Source organism: Musca autumnalis, unplaced genomic scaffold (assembly GCF_047663935.1).
Source record: "Musca autumnalis isolate F117 unplaced genomic scaffold, ASM4766393v1 scaffold_5, whole genome shotgun sequence".
Classification (NCBI taxonomy): Eukaryota; Metazoa; Arthropoda; class Insecta; order Diptera; family Muscidae; genus Musca; species Musca autumnalis.
Genome location: NW_027412088.1, coordinates 6,739,025 through 6,755,912, shown reverse-complemented (window position 1 = coordinate 6,755,912; position 16,888 = coordinate 6,739,025). Strand labels below are relative to the sequence as shown.

The 16,888-nt window shown below is 35.3% G+C and overlaps 2 long non-coding RNA genes across 2 annotated transcripts in view; one reads left to right on the top strand and one right to left on the bottom strand.

Annotated features, from left to right (window-relative positions):
• Nucleotides 1-16,888, top strand: part of LOC141406537 (uncharacterized) — a 217,637-nt gene that overhangs the window by 107,937 nt on the left and 92,812 nt on the right. The gene's annotated exons all lie outside the window — the stretch shown is intronic.
• The window catches only part of LOC141406538 (uncharacterized), a 376,869-nt gene that overhangs the window by 352,024 nt on the left and 7,957 nt on the right, over nt 1-16,888 (bottom strand). The window contains exon 2 of the long non-coding RNA XR_012413426.1: nt 8,155-8,603. This is a non-coding gene — a long non-coding RNA (uncharacterized lncRNA). The remainder of the gene's footprint in view (nt 1-8,154; nt 8,604-16,888) is intronic.

Below are 16,888 nucleotides of genomic sequence, written 5' to 3'. Positions count from 1 at the left end.
ATCTGAACCGTTTCTTACCAAATTTTGCAGAAGTACTTTTATGCCCATTAAAAACATTGGAACGAAATTTGGTAGCTCTAGCTGCTTCCAGTGACTTGTTGCCTCAAAAACCTGTCATTGGGCCCAATGTGATATGTAAGAATTAAACTGTTCACAAATATGTATATAAATAATGTTATTCATTTATACCAATAAAACGTTGTTTTATTTAAACATTTGTAATAATTTTAGTTTTGCAATGATATACTATGTAGTTGACTAACTGTACATACTTACATAATTGCAAAAGATTTGGTACAAATTTCATATGTGCCAAAAATAATTACGACCAAGATTTAATTTCTCATTTCAATTTATTAAGTCTTATGGCCTCGAACCTAAAGTAAATCTATCGAAATGGGTCTGTTATACATTTTTAACGTTCTACACGCAGAGTTATCCTTCAAACACATTCCTTGGATGATGATTGTAAACAGATAGTAATTTACATCGCACATAATGTGGTGTATCAAATTTAATTAAAATTCACTTCAATGCCAAATTATGTGCCACCGTCCTTTAAATTCTGCAGATCAAATAAAACACAGACACGCCACCTCACACCAAGGTAATCAACGCTGAGTGACCATTGCAAAATGTCAGAGAGTTTATTGCATTTTTTTCTTGTTGTTGTTGCGGTGTGGTTGTCATGTCATTCATTTACCACTGATGACGTACTAGTCCCCACCTACCCTGTCAAAAATGAAATGCTACGGCTGACATTGACTGAGCCGGTCATAAGCCACACATCTTAATCCACTTTTACAAGCTAATCGTGCAGCAAATGATGGACGATGTGTTATTGTTGTTAAAGCAAAGTTGGTGTCACGCACACCACAACATTTCCATCCAATTTTAACACACTTATCCAAACACACATCCATCCGTACAAACATATAAAAATCTCAAAGGCGAGCATTTTTCTCACCTTTAAGATGTTGTTGACTGTTGACCAATAAAAACTGAAAGCAAACATTGTTGCCTGGCTGCCTGTCCGGTCCGGTCGATGGTTGTTTATTGCTTTTGTTATTGTTAGCCAAGTACTGTACAATGTGTTGTTGGGATTGCCCAAAGTTGGATTAGCCTGCCAAATAAACAGAAGATTTGTTTTCGATTAAATTTTTTATTGCTTTCCATTGTTGGTTGGGCTGTGAAAACAACAATCAAAACCTTGGCATTGATGTTAAACAAACAAAATCTGTAGCTAATATCAAGTTACATGGCATTCTTTGAGGGTACGAAGAAGGATATAAAGGTCTCCTCAGTATGATACACCGGTGAAACACAGTGCAAGTTATTTATTAATTGGATTTATTGCATCATTGCTATTGAAACTCGGTATAACTAGGAAGTTGTAATACTTTATAAGTGTTTAGATGTGGAAAGATTCAATAAAATCTCTATAATCTATTATCAGGAACATGAGATCTAAGGTGTCAAATGGGGTTCTTCTTTACTTTTTTATATATATGTACATACATATGACGTATTAGGCGCTGATACCATAAACTTTGTTTTATATGTACAGTTAGTCAACTTAATTATTGCAAAACCAAAATTATTACAAAATTTATAATAAAACTCCATTTTATTGGTATAAATAAATATAATTATTAATATTTCTGTTAACAGTTTAATTCATACACATGTTTATTAATAAAATAAATTAAAAAAGGAGCTAAATTTCACTAAAAAAAATCTTAAAATTAACAAAAAGGAGAACAACTCATTTTTTGCACTGTCAACTAAAGAATTGCAAAATTCAGAACCTTTCAGTCTTCCACGATATTTTTCGAAAATTTGGTACTAATATTTCGTATGCCCACATGGGCATCAATAACAGCTTGTAAACGTATCTGAATTTAATAAATAAGTTTCGTAATGTCATATTCCAATGGTATTTTTTGCCATTCTTCTTTATTGCATTTTATTTAGTCCCCCAGGTTAGTGGGCGCCCTATTCCCGGCTTTATTCTTAAGGTGTACCCATGAATTGTCTATGTTGGGTTAATATTTAGGCTTTGGACTGGGGTGTCAATGACTTTGGTGCAGTTGTATAACAACCAAGTCTTACACAAATACGATTTATGGTTAGGGTCATTGTCTTGGTAGTACTCATATTTCAATTTTTTGGGTCAACAGGTCCAAATTTCTTGACGATTTTTGGTTAAATCATTTTTAAAATATTTAAATAAACGTCCTATGTCATTGTTTCCTTCAAAATCTGGATGTCACCAACGTCACTGCTTGGTATACAACCCAATACCATAACTGACAGTTTTCCGAACTTTGCGGTATGTATTAAATTTTTGTTTTCCATGGCTATAAGGGGGTTTCGCAGTAGTTTTTGGTGCCCATCGTGATAGTACAACTTAATTCAAGTCTCATCAGAAAATATAACGTCATCCCAATACCTAAGATGGCGTGAAAAGTTGTCTTAACAAGTCTGAATAGTTTGTATATGTTGTGCTGGGAGGGCAATGGTTTTCACCTAGTCACTCATGATGAAGGCTTGTTATTATGTAGCACTTTTCTGGCTTTAAGATGTGACACACTTACTCCAAAATCTAGTTTGATTAGAAAAAGCAATTATCTGGTGCTGCCTTGTTGTTTTTCGTCAATTTCTTTAATCAGTCTCCTGCCAATTCGTGGATTTACTACTTTTGGCCTACAATGTGACGTCTTTAGTTTGAGCCTGCCTTCTCTCTCGGTGCGATATATGATTTTGCAAACAGTTATCAGCTTATGAGAGGTGATTTTAGCGATTTCTGTGGCGGATTTAACATTATTATAATTGGAATAGACCAAATGTAGCATAGAATATACCGCCTATGTTACACACAAAACAATTCATTTATGATCAAAAATAATGTATTACATGTCCACATTCCATAAAATCATAAAAATCCTTAATTGAAAAAAATCGTTGGGAAAATCCCACGATTTTACTGCACATTCATTCATTTTGAAATTATTTAGTTGACACCACAAAAACCAGGTACCTATACTGTTTGCCCGTTGTTTTTGTAATTTACGACCGATTTCAGCATTTTTTGGCTGGATGTTGTCATTAACAGGTAAATCAACATATATGTACAAAAAACCCAATATTATTGAAAGAATTTCTTGTAGTAATTCCTAATTAAAAATCTAAATGTTTAACAATTCATCGTTTGCAATAATATAGTTGACTAACTGTATGTATCTTTATACAGCCGGGTTCGATATGTAGACTCTTCAGTCATATAATTTCTAAAAATATTTGAAATGTTGATGACCTCATCTTTATGCCAAGTCCAAAGGGCGTCTGGAAGATGATACGAAACCACATACCGAAGGGTTGTTCATAGCCGAAATACTTAAAAAGTGTAGCTAGCTATTTGCTATATTGATTAACCATCGCACAGTTATTCAGAATTGTTTTTATTTTTTTAACAAAACAAAACTTATTAAAAAACCTCTAATATGTAATTTGTGCGATAGGCCACATTCCTTCAATTCACAACACGACTAGTTTTTTTCTGAAGAATTTAATTTTCAAGTCTAGCTATTGACAGTTTTAAATTTCGGATTATAATGTCGATCATCCTTTAGGCTATCTGTCTAATCGAAATAATGGTTTTATACCCCAAGTATGTTTGGACAAAATCGCTTTCATACAATTTGGTGTCGATTTAGCCCTTAAATCTGGCTGGTGTACGCGATTACTCGCGAATGACTTAACCGATTCCTGCCATTCCTTCGGTTTAAGGCCATGTCTTGGGTTCTTTTTGGCCTTTTTACCGTAGGTAGTTCTCGCGGCTCATTTTACATGGCATACATTTTCGGAGGCAAGTCTATACTTCGTGAAATAATTATCATAAATAATTACTGTATGTGGTTATGACCACCAACAGTTCATTAATCTGAGGAATACGCCGCTAAGTCCACTGCCACACTTCACAATCTGGACAGCTGAAATGAGGATCCCCCCTGAACATATTGGTAGATGGTGACATGATTCCGACCACTAACTAACCCAAGACATTGGTTGTAACGTTTGATAGCATGTTTATATCATCCGCGCAAGCCACAACTAAGAAGTGGGAACAAGGCTGTCGAGTCGCTGGCCGGCAGCACTTACCGTGCTGACAGAGATACCTTGTTGACTTCTTATAAATCATAAAAGATAGGAAACTTAAATGGAAAGACCACATTCAAGAAAGGACCAACTAGGCCCAAATATGTAGGTCAACTTGCAGAAGGCCTATTGGCTCAAAATGGGGGTTTATCCCTAGGATGATACACTGGCTATACAGAAGCGTGATTAGACCGATTCCAACGTACGCGTCTGTGGTATAGTGGACAGCTATGGACAAAAAATTCAATGTGAAAATATTGCAAAAGGTCCAAAAAACATTCTGCCTAAGCATTAGCGGGGCAATGACTAGGGCTTTAGAAACAAATGTGTTTGTACACCCAATAGAAATTCAGGTAAGGTATGAGGCAGCCATCGCAGCCACAAGGCTAAAATCGATGAGCGAGTGGATTGGAAAATACCACATATCACCAAAACATACTAAGGGTCACAACGGGTGAATCTATACTTCAAATAGTATCGGATCGTATATCTGAAAATAGTGCAGTAGCTTTGTGTGAAGTATTAATACCTGACAGAGACATGTGGATCGCTAGAGCTCTGGCACAGATTCCCTCTGGAAGCTGCGGGTTTACGGATGGGGTTGTGCTAGGGGGGAGAAACCTACAGTAAGTCTATATAAAGCCAAGCCCTTTAAAGCTACGCGTCTAAAGCTAAAGGCATAGGCAAAAAATGCACATACTTATACGTATATATCCCTCTGGAGTATTGAAGAGAAGGGAAAAAACACAAAAAGTCCTATGGTGAAACCCAGACGAGGACAAAACAGAGGAACTACTCTTCCTAAGTAAAAAAGACATCAGTATACTGACAGGCATGCTTACAGGGCACCTGGGGGTACAAGCGAACCTGCACATAATGGGTTGTGCAGAAAACAGTGAAAGCAGAGCGCGCGGAGAGGACGACGAAACGTTGGAACACTACCTCTGTCATTGCCAAGCTTTCACAAATCAGTTACTAGGAAACGAGTTTAAAATCTAAGAAACTACGTAAGTAGGACAGAGATACTTAACTAAGTCAAAACTAAATCAGGAATGTAATTAATAATTCCTTACACCTTACAAAAACCTTTTCCACAACCCAAAATTAGAGCGTACAATAGGCCTACTTATGGCTTAAGTGTATGTCCACACGGACATGTGGTGATCTCGCATCACATCTCTTTTCAACCTAAACTGACCTAACCTATAAAGCATTAGTCCGGTCTGTGGTTAGCTCTGCGGCGCCATTGTAGTATGCAAATATTAGCAGTACGCAGTGGAAGAATATTTAAACCTGGCCTCTTGATTGTAGTGGTCTATCTTCATGCAGAGTCGGAGAATTTACTGGTACATCAACACAACAAGGTGTTGTCGATGCAGTACCCTGGGTGTTACCGCGGTGAGCATCCCTGCTCGTAGCAGAAGATCTTCAGCTGCCAAGGCAAACACGAGAGGTACCCGGAGGGTTCAGCTGTCTCAATTCATATTGGGCCCAGATTGATAGCACGATACCCAACACATGCCCTACATGTGGATTGGGATCGCACGACACGCTGCATTTATATGATTCTTTGCGGACGCATCCAGTCCAGGTTTCATAATTTTTGAATCTGAATACAGTGGAACCAATACCAGATAACTGAATAAAATATACGAACGAATATATTTATGTTGCTATGACAACTACATGGCTAGTGTAAGTTCCAAGATGGACTATATCAGTTCACGTTTTGATATATGTACATAGCTACCACAAGATTGACATTTCCAGTTATCCAAAAACCAGAAGTCTGCCATAGATCAATATTTTGATAAAGCCCCAATATTACGGTTCCTATTGATTTCACGTATTTTGCAGATTATAGCCAAATTTCTGGTTATCAATGGACAGGAAACATCTGTGCCCAAAAGTTGTTGATATCGCCAATATTTTAGTGCAATGCCCAAGCATTTCTGTGGGCAGGTAATCATTCTTAAAATATTGGTGTTATTGATTCATATTTTAGTATAGTTTGAAATCGCCAGTCTGAACCAGACAAGACAATACAATTTATCTGTATAACTTATGGGTGTCACAAATGTTGTCGCACAATGTTTAACAAGCCGGTCGGACTCGGGGGTAAAAAGAAGAACTGCATTCATTCTGTTAATATAGAATAGGACTGTCTCAATATTGTCCATAGCAGTAAGTTTTATCAAGACTCGAGACCTTTTACTATTCCGCTTTGTTAGTAGAGTTTTAAGAATCTCCATAGTTCAGTTCTGAATGAGCCTTTACCGTCGTTGGGTCCATGATCAATTAATAATTAACTTTATAAGATCATTTCCATCGAATGAAAATGTGTACCCAGCAAACCAAATGTCGGATGTCCAACACGTCTGAACAATTTCGGAAGCAACGTCGTTCAGATTTCGTTCCGATTTCTAAACGATTTTTCGGAGCGGAAATAGTTAAGATTTTGTACCGATTTCGTTCCGATTTCGGAACGAATGTCGGAAAGAAATTTCCTTTCCGAATTTCCCAAGGTTTTTTTTCAGATTTCGTTACGAAATCGGATCGCAATCGATACGATGTCGCTCCGACATTTCGTTCCGAAATTATGTCAACCACTTCATACAACTTTCGTTAAGATATCTTTACGATTTCGGATCAGACATCGGACGTATCATCCGAATTTAATCCGATTTCGTTAAGATGACGGTACGATTGGTTAGCTGGGTATGTACCCTCCCAATTGAATAAAGATGTTCAATTCGATTCCCTAAGCCCTACACAATTTGGTGATTTCAAATAAATTTATTTTTAATTTAAGTCAATCAACTTAAACGGATTTCCAACTAATTGACAATACATCATCTGTTTCCATTTGAACTCTGTGGAAAAAAATGAATGAAAATACAAACAAAAAATGAACCCTAATTCCATCAATACCCTCACATGACTTTTGTTAAAAAGTTAATGCCATTCAATAAAAAACACTTTATTTGACTTTTTCGTCCCCCATCAGTTTTCACGTTTTTCCCTCTGGTTTCCATCAACCATCCTGTCAAACAGACAAGAGCATACACACAGATACAAGTACACTCTTCTGTTAGTGTATATGTAGCTCTTGTGGACACCCACACAAACATCCACATAAATATACATAATTATAACTTACGTAACAGATTACCATAAAAATCCCTTTTGGATTTTATTCCTCTTTTCCCTTGAATGTGTTTACTCTCGCTTTTGTGTTTTGTATATTTTGTTGCTTTTCTCTTTGGCTTGTGTCGTCAGTGCAGCAAATGTAGTCCTCTAAATCCCATTTCCTTTGCCTCTTTCCATTGAAAACACTCATTGTGGAATAACTTTTGTGTGCGAGATTTAAAACAAATTGCTTCGTATATCTAACATTCCCAGGGGTATACTCCACCCCCTTTTTCACTCACACACAAAGGTACAAATTTCAACCACACAGACACACACTCACTCACGTACCACCTAGAATATTTAGTAAAGCAAAAAGGTTGAAATGACAGAAACATAAAGGACAGTGGCACAGTGTTCCTGCAATGAAAGGTCAATTGATAATTCTTTCATATCAAAGAGTGCAACGCGTTTATATTTCAGGTCAATGTTATAGGACATAACTTTTAGAGCAATTTTAAACATTTGAAAGTAATTTATAATACAAATTGATGTTTAGTCAACCTCAGAAGTGCCCACTATACAAATGTGTATGCAGATGCATATTTTAACACTTTGTAAATAATATTTGTGAAATCATACTTCCCAATAATTTTTTATAATTCTCAAAATTGTGAACAATTTAAAATAAAAAATCAAAAAGATTTTTCGACATAATTCTTAAATGTATAATTCTTTATTCCAGCTTTAACATCGTCTACTGGAAGATTCTTTGAATGTCATTGAGCTGAAAATAGAATACTATTCTACTAACTGATATTCCTTATCTGTACCTTTAACCATTTTCAATGTTGAATGTTTACTTACATTGGACAGCGTGAGCAAAGAAATGTCTTCTAATTATTCTTAAATAAATTGTCCATACTTTTGAATTCGTTACACTGTGCCATATATTCTCGTTTATTCAGCTTTATTTGACATGCGATGAGTGGGCTTTCGTTAAAGGGTTCTTCTACAAACACAACAGCAACAACAGCAAGATGTGTACTCTAATAGCAGCACGAGCCAAAGTAATATTTTTATGACTCTGGCCCTTCCGTGTTGTCTTGTTGGGAGTTGATGTTACACATTTTGTATCTCTTGGTTTTTTTTTTCAAATTTACATACGAGGGTTGGACCAATAATTGAGGTGATTGAATTTCTGTTTATATACGCGTAAATTGTTGCAAACCAGGTAAAAAGTATCGGTCGGTTTTGCCGAAAGAGGTATATGGTAACACCTACGCCAGCGCCGATTTTCTCGAAAACTACGAGTGCTAGAAAAAATACGTTAAAGGGAAAATTGTGAGTTTAACAAAGTTATGGGCAAAAATCTGTAAAATTGAGTTTTCCATAAAAAAAATCAAAAATTTGAATGATTTTTAGTACATAAATAAAGAAAAAAATCGTCATTCCAAATATGTTTTTGTAAATACCAGTTTTTTTTATTTTAATATTTAGAAAAGATTCTACAAAAATCGCGACTTGGTATAATAAGCTGTTATGTCTTATTACTGTTAAGTGAATTTGTGTCCTTTGTGATGATGTCAAAATACTCCTGAAATGTCTCAATGGATTCGCGAAAAATCAAATTTATTACAAAATTGTACGTATTTGCAAATATATTTTTGAAATAATACCGCTTATGCTTAAACAAAATATGCAACAAAAATTACAACAGCATCCAGACATTGTGAGAAATAAAATGAAGCCTATGACGTCAAGGTCAGAGCTATAAAATTCATGATATTTGCAAAAAATTGAAGAAAACATGAGGAAAAAAATAAAAATTATATTCTAATTTTGTTGTTCTATTGGTTTAAAGAAAAAGTTGAAAAAAACTGTTAGAGTTCTTTCTCTTTTTCATCAAAAATTCATGCCATAATGAAAATATTCGGTTTAAAAAACATTTTCTGCAAATTTTCGAAATTTGAGTGGCATCATATTCCCCGATCTAGTGGGAGGATTTATACGCGCCGTGTCTTATTAGATTCAGAACACAAAAAAACTAATTTTATACCCTAGACAGACGGCAGAGTTAATTTGCATTAAAAATGTCCTAATTTGAATTAATTTTTCACCCTGACAGACGATGGTATCTGCATTTATGAAACAGCTGTTTGTGTTGTTTGTTTGTACCCAGCAGACCATTTCATAAAGCTTTACAAAAGTTCGCCAAAATATGCGAAACAAATACACTTTCTACCTTTGATCTTTTCACCACGATGAAGCAAAAATAAATTTAATTTATTCGCGATATTTTGAGTCTTATTAATATTATAAAAATATTGCAAAACTTTAAAAAACATTTGAGGAAGATATAATTTTCGATAGCATTGGTATGGTGGGTAATGAAATTTTTTGTGAAAATAAAAATTCGAAAAAGAGATTTGTTAGAAGGCGTGAAAAACGATTTGCTGCTATTCAACTCGCGAAAGACCACTACTTATTTTGAAGAAACGCGAAAATTGCTGATTTGGTTTCCCTTTTTATTTTCTTAAACATGAAAATTTGACAAAAGACAATTGATTTTCAACAGCATTGCCATATTGAAATTGCTAAATTCAGTTTATATTTCCTTCGATTTTGTGCATTAAGAATGTGGATAATGCACGAATTAATTTGAATTAAGGCAGTTAATGCAAATTAACCCTGCCGTCTGTCTAGGGTATTACGCAGGTTGTAAAATTTGAACCAAAAAAGGTTTTTTAGAAAAATTAACGCACAAAAATGTTGATTTTGAGCGCAGATTGCTGCGATCCTATGAAGACTACACGCTCGACTTATACATTAAAAAAATGCTAAATTGCGAGTACTACAATCGCATAGTAAGCATTTGGACAAATCTAGTTGTGCGTCCGGATTAGAGCAAAAATTCAAAAACCACCTGTTTTTGCTTCAATATGTCAGCATCCTGTTGACGCGGTTAAAGTGAAAATTCGAAAAAATGATAAATTGGAAGCTTATTGTCGGAAGTGTCTTCTTTAACTTTCTCATTGAGCATTAAGCTGTGCATTGCGTTCTAAAGCTAATAATTGGACGATAAGAAACAAAAACGTGTTTGCTTCAACACATTTTTTCCTATTTTTTAACCTAAAAGTCACCACATTTTCCGCGCAAATAATTTTCTTCAAAAATCCCTAGGTGATTCGTGCTAAAACAGTACATTTTATCGAAATGCATTCAAAGTTACGATATGCAAAGTGTGGACAACATCTGTTATCGCCTTCGAGAGTTATAGTGCGCACAATTTTGGCGAACTTTTACCCGAACCCGAAGTAGTGGACCAATATGGCACATTCTTATGCCATGACAAAGAAAGCGCAATCATTGTATATCACTACGTTTAACTATGTCAATATACATACATATGTATGTATATCTGCCATGGCTTATTGCTCATTCGACGTCGATATTAACCGTCAACTGATATTGATCAGTAAGTCTTTCGAATAATTATTCTCTCAAACATGTTTCGGAGCCACACACTAGCATGGGTGGTATCAATGTTTTGTAGAGTGATTACTTAGTCCGAAGTAGCATCTGTGTGTCAATGTTATTATTCTCCTTATATCAAAACTGGTAGATGAAGTCATTAACTACCTCAAATATGTAGTTGCCAACTTGCGTCGATACCATGAATTTGGTCTTATCGTCGTTTATTGCCATCCCTACCCTATCTGATTCTTATGATCTTCTCCAGCCTGATATAAAGATAGTCCAGATGTAATGATCACACAAAAATCATTGTTTAAAACCTTTTTATACCCTCAGCATTTATGCTAAAGAGGGTATGTATATACAATTTCATACGGGCAAAATGTGCCTCATCGAAATAATGGTTTTAGACCCCAAGTATGTTTGGACGAAATGTGTTTCAGACAATTTGGAGTCGATTTAGTTCGGTCCACACCTTCCGGTACCTCCCCCACAAAATTTCGAAAATGTTCGGAAAATTTATTCGCACGATAACTCTTGAAGGGAGTAACCGATTTGGTCCATGCGTTGCACATGGTGATACTTCTACCAGGCTTAGATATAGGGTGTCCAAAACCGAAACCGGTTAACCGGTTAACCGGTTTTGAGTTACAAAACCGAAACCGGTTTTCGCCAAAAACGTCATTTTCGGTTAACCGAAAAAACCGGTTATTTGTGTCGGTTAACCGGTTTTAACAAAGTAGCAATATTTTTAAAATTTCATTACAATTGTATTCTTGAAAGTAAACTAAACTTAACTAACAAAAGGTACGGCACAATTATAGATGTCGGATATCTTTAAACTTGAAAAATATTTTGTGTAGAATGGCACAACTCCAATATAGTAAAATTGAACGATCTATGAAAAAACTGCGTATACGTAATATCACACGGTTGTTTGAATGACGTTATTCATACGTTTTTGAATTAGTACAGTAAACTAAGAACTTGTCGAATTTAAGGTTGTAAAGGATAACGATAATAAAATGCATATTGATTCCGGCACGATAATTTGAGGTTCTCAACGCAAGAAGGAGAATCCAGACTTAATAAAATGTAAATTTAATTCCTTTGGTACACAATCTTATATTTGTAAAAGCTTTTACTATTCTTAGAGCACAATTTCTGACTTATGTTTGCTGTCTCCACTTTAAGGTTGAATGTTAAATAACAAGGATATTATCAGATAATTATATAATAACAAATTAGTTATACTTAATTTACCCCTTGCCGCACATTTTTAATCAAATATTTATCAATTATGAGCAATTTTGTAGCTATTTTACAAAACCGGTTTAAACCGGTTAACCGGTTTTGAAAATTTTTGAAAACCGAAAACCGGTTTATGAAAAAAACTGAAAATTTCGGTTAACCGAAAACCGTTTTGTTTGGAAAACCCGGTTTTTTGGACACCCTACTTAGATAACACTGTGCAACATTTTTAAGGTAATCTTATGCAAACAATTCGAACTGAGGATTTTTTGAAAGTACAGACCCAAACGAAAAAATACCCTAGTTGGGTTTTGTGGTGTCAGATCCAGCTTGGATTTTTAAAGAAATTCGGGGCTATATCTCTGAAACTAATGCAAATCTTCTTCTGACCTCTGAAGCAAATTTGTAAATAAGAACAAGAATAAAATATTTAGAGAAATAATGAACTCGAAAAACTACATTTATTGCATCAAATTTCAAAATATATCTAAAAATTCCATAATTTATATACATTTCGCACCATATCTCTAAAACTGTTAATTTTTTCTTAATGTTTTCTTTTGACAAAATGTTCGCTGGAATATAATACACAACTTTTCAGAACATGACATTGTTGTAAAATGCATCCATCAGGTCGTTTTCAGCATATTTTTCGACGATCATTTAATAAATATGTCAATAATGTGCTGAAATGTGAGAATAAACTGTTGGTGCGAACATTGTTTGAAATAGGTGTTGTAAAAGATATGATACAAAATACCGCTGAAACAACATGAAATAAGCATTTTAGAGTCTAAGATAGTTCTGAAGAATTTCTGAGAACATTATTTGGATGATTTTTGCAACAGGTTACTTGGTTCAACTCCCAATAGTTTAGCTGATATCGACCAGAATTCCAGAACATATGTAAAATTTCCAATATTTTGATGCCCTAGATGAAGTTGTTCTTAGGTGGCCTATTCAACAGATAAGTTCTACAAGTTTATGGCTACAATATTGCTAAAGACAGCAAGTTCAAATTCCTATTCCTTTCTAAGATAAAGGCCTTATAAATGCAAAAAAGTGTAGTTTTAGTCCGGCTTAAATGAGGCCATAAAATCCGAACTGGATCTGACAGGACAAAACCCAACTAGGGTTTTTGTAGTCTAAATACTGTATGTACTTTCAAAAAATCCATACTAGAAGTTCTTTGTATTTTCAGTTTTGCATTGTGTAAGGTTTCAATATGGACTCAATCGGTCCACTCCTTCGGGTACCTCCCACACAAATTATCAGATAATTTCAGTTTAGGACTTGCTCTCGAATGGCTTCGATTTTTTGCTGTAACAACTTGTATTCACTGCCCCCATACGATCAGGAGCAATTCCATACTTCCCGAGAAAATAGACTGAACGGTGCACAAAATTCCTATGACACCGTTTGTAAGATAACTCTTGAACGGATCTGCCGATTCTGTCCAAATTTTGGCTTTCGTAATATTTTTGTGTTTTACGTTCGAAGATAAGCCAAATCGATCCACTCCTTCAGTTACCTCCTCCACAAATATTCAAAAATGTTTTGAAAAATTGTGTGCACGATAACTCTTGAAGTGAGTGACCAATTTGATGCATACATTACACATCCTAATATATCTACCAGATATAGTTCAGGTTGAAATATGGACTATATTTGTCCACTGCTTCAGATACCTTCCACACAAAATGTCGGATAAGTTCACTTTAAGACCTGCTCTCGAATCACTTTGATTTTTGTCGAAATAACTTGCATTCCCTGCCTCAGTTACGATGGTAAAAGTTTTTTCAGGGGGCAAGTCCATACTTCTTGATAAAACCTCCATGTCCTTTTCGTCCTTTTTTCGGGAACCGCAATAAAAGTACAACAGAACATATCGAAGCTGAAAAATGTCATCTTGTTGTACTTTTATTGCGGTTCCTGAAATAAAGGACGAAAAGGACATGGAAGAAAGAGAGTTAGAAGGTCGAAATGTTCACGAAAAAGATCCTTATTAAATTTGACTGACATGTCATATCAAAAATAAGCCAAAACAACAGCAAACAAAGATATAACGCTAATTTCTGATGGCTTATAGGGTCTCCAGTGAAACATTCATCACGCCATAACTCAAAAGTTCGACTCACGGCTGATCTGCCCTTTAGGGTTCTGTATATACTCATCAAGGGCTTTCACCCCCAAAAGGAATTTCCACCCCCCAAAACCTTGGTTCATATTGTATTTTATACCCTTAGTTTTGTGGCCAAAGAGGAGGGTACTCGATTTGATAGGATAAAAGTGTGCTTTACCGATATTATGGTTTTAGACCCCATATAAGACTAAAACGGTTGTAGACAATTCAGAGTCAATTTGCCATGTCCGTTGGTCTGGTTGGCTGGTGTCCACGTGTTATCGAAAGGAGCAACTGATTTGATCCAAATTTTTACACCTTTTTTCCAAACTTAGATGGATCATATCATTCCAATGTTTGTTGCAACCTCTTCAACGAAATTTCAAAAATGTCCCTACAATCATCATTTGTGCGATTCTATAACTATTTTTTGAGTTACCGACAAAAAAGGAAGTCGTAAAGCTCTACCGTTAACAAGAGTGTTGTCGATTTTTATTTGAACTTTTCATTCGAAATTCTGCGTTTTAATTTTACCGAGTTCTGTTCGGCCGGGCCGAACTTTTTCTACACTGCACCACGAACTATATGAAGTGAATAAGAATACATACATAATTCGCTTCCTTTCATTTATGAAGGTAATAAGCTCTTCCTTTTGTTGCAGGAGTAGTATATCCTAACTGGTAATACTTCCATCAAAAGAGCTCATATAAGGGGTCATCATATGGATCCATATTTGAAATTTTACAAATTGAGTTTTTTTACTGCCGGCAACACACAATATAAAATTACAGCAATCTCGGTTCGAAATTTTGACAAAAAAAAACCCTCGAAATACATAAAATTGGGCTATACCGACGATCAATTCGGTAGAAAATGTGACTAAAATCTTCAAAAAACACCACAACCTTCAAATTACCGAAAATCGGGTGGTAAAGTTCTATGAGGGCTATATCAAAACGTAGACCGATATAGCCCATTTTCAAAACCAAACATCCTAGGAGTAATAGAAAAAATGCATCTTTTAGTAATCTACTTTCTGGTAAACTTTAATAAGGAAAACCCATTACTCGTCAACTTCAGGAAAAGTATACTTTGAGTGGTTATTTTACATCATGAATGAAAGTATGAAGATGAAAATGTATGTAACAATAGACAAGGTGTAACCAACAGAAGACATTTCATACCCTAAGACATTTTATGCCTAAGGTAGTGCCTAATTACCACAGAAATCGTTCATATGCCTTTTCTTGTCTATCACCTTCCAGGGTAGGAAAATTATTCCTCCTTTATAATATTTGTTCAAAATCTCTTTGCTCTGTTACAACAATGACCATTCCTGCACATTATGTTTGTAATCTAGTTTTACAGCAGTTTCGGAAAATGTTCTACTTCTATATATCATGTCATCCATTGAAACCTCTTGACATGTCCTATAACCTATAACCTTCAATCACCCCAAATATTTCAAGCACACTTTCTTCTATTCGCTTCGATGTCAAATTAATACAACTTTTCATACAAACTCCTTTGTCAGTTTTTTTCTAGTTATGAAACTGAAACAATACAAAAACACGTCAAGTGCCAGTTCCATATGTTGCCCTCATTGCAAAGCACAGAAATAACAACAACATCAGATATAAAATTCTCATCAAAATCCAGCTTTAAATTCTAACAAAAATACATTTGTGAAGGACAGTAGAAAGCAACAACATGAACTACAACAGTAGCAAGCGTGACTGAAGAGAATTCACAGCACCAATACATTCAAGTCATGGCAAACAGGACATTGTAAGAATAGGAATTGTGTGTACGTGTAGGATGTTGTGTGCGTATGTGTGTGTGGTTGTTGTACGACCTCCATTCATTTAATCAGACTTCTTTCTGCTATCCATCCACCCCAAACGTTTTGAGCTTATTTTTGCACCACTAAAGTCACTACCACAACCACAAAATCCTTTTACAATATTTGTTAGGGAGCATGTTGGTGTAGGTGTGTGTGTGTGCTCCTGCTGTAAACTTTGTACGCTTTGTTGTGATGATATCCTGAGGATTCCATATGTGTGTGCAACTAGTTTACGTACTTTTACTCTTTGCAGTGTAGGTATGTATGTGTATATGTATGCACGTATGTATGAGCGTATATGTTAGCTGAAATGTTTTTCATTTTTTTTCCTAAGTTTAAAAACAGTTTTAAAGTGTGTATGCTGGCATTTGTTTGCAAATGTATTCTCTCAGATGTTGGAATTTGAACACATTTTTGCCTGTGTATTTTTTGTGCTTACACAAACATCCACCCACACCAGTCTGTTATAGACAACACGGACACGTTCAATGACAGAGTGCTTCGGGGTGAAAACCTTGTACAAGCATTTTCTGTTTGCGATTCGCTTCACTCACTTCATTGCCTTATACACACACATACACACAAATTGTGTGCTGTGACGCATTTGGAATATTTGGTAAACATTTTTTGTTTAGGTCTCAAATGTTCCGTGTAGCCCAGTAGGAATATTTCGAAGAAAAAAATCGTTGTAAAAAAGCTTTGTAAAAATTAGTGCCAGAGGTTCGAGAAGGAGTGAACCACCTAAATATTGGGACATTTCGAGGCCCATATAGAACTGAGGAAGTGTTGGCTTTCCTAGCAAAACATGTTATCTTATAGTCATGATCACAACGATCATCCGCTATTTCAATACTATCCGAAAAGTGGCCTTAAACTGCATATATTAATGCACAAAAGCGGTTATCTTT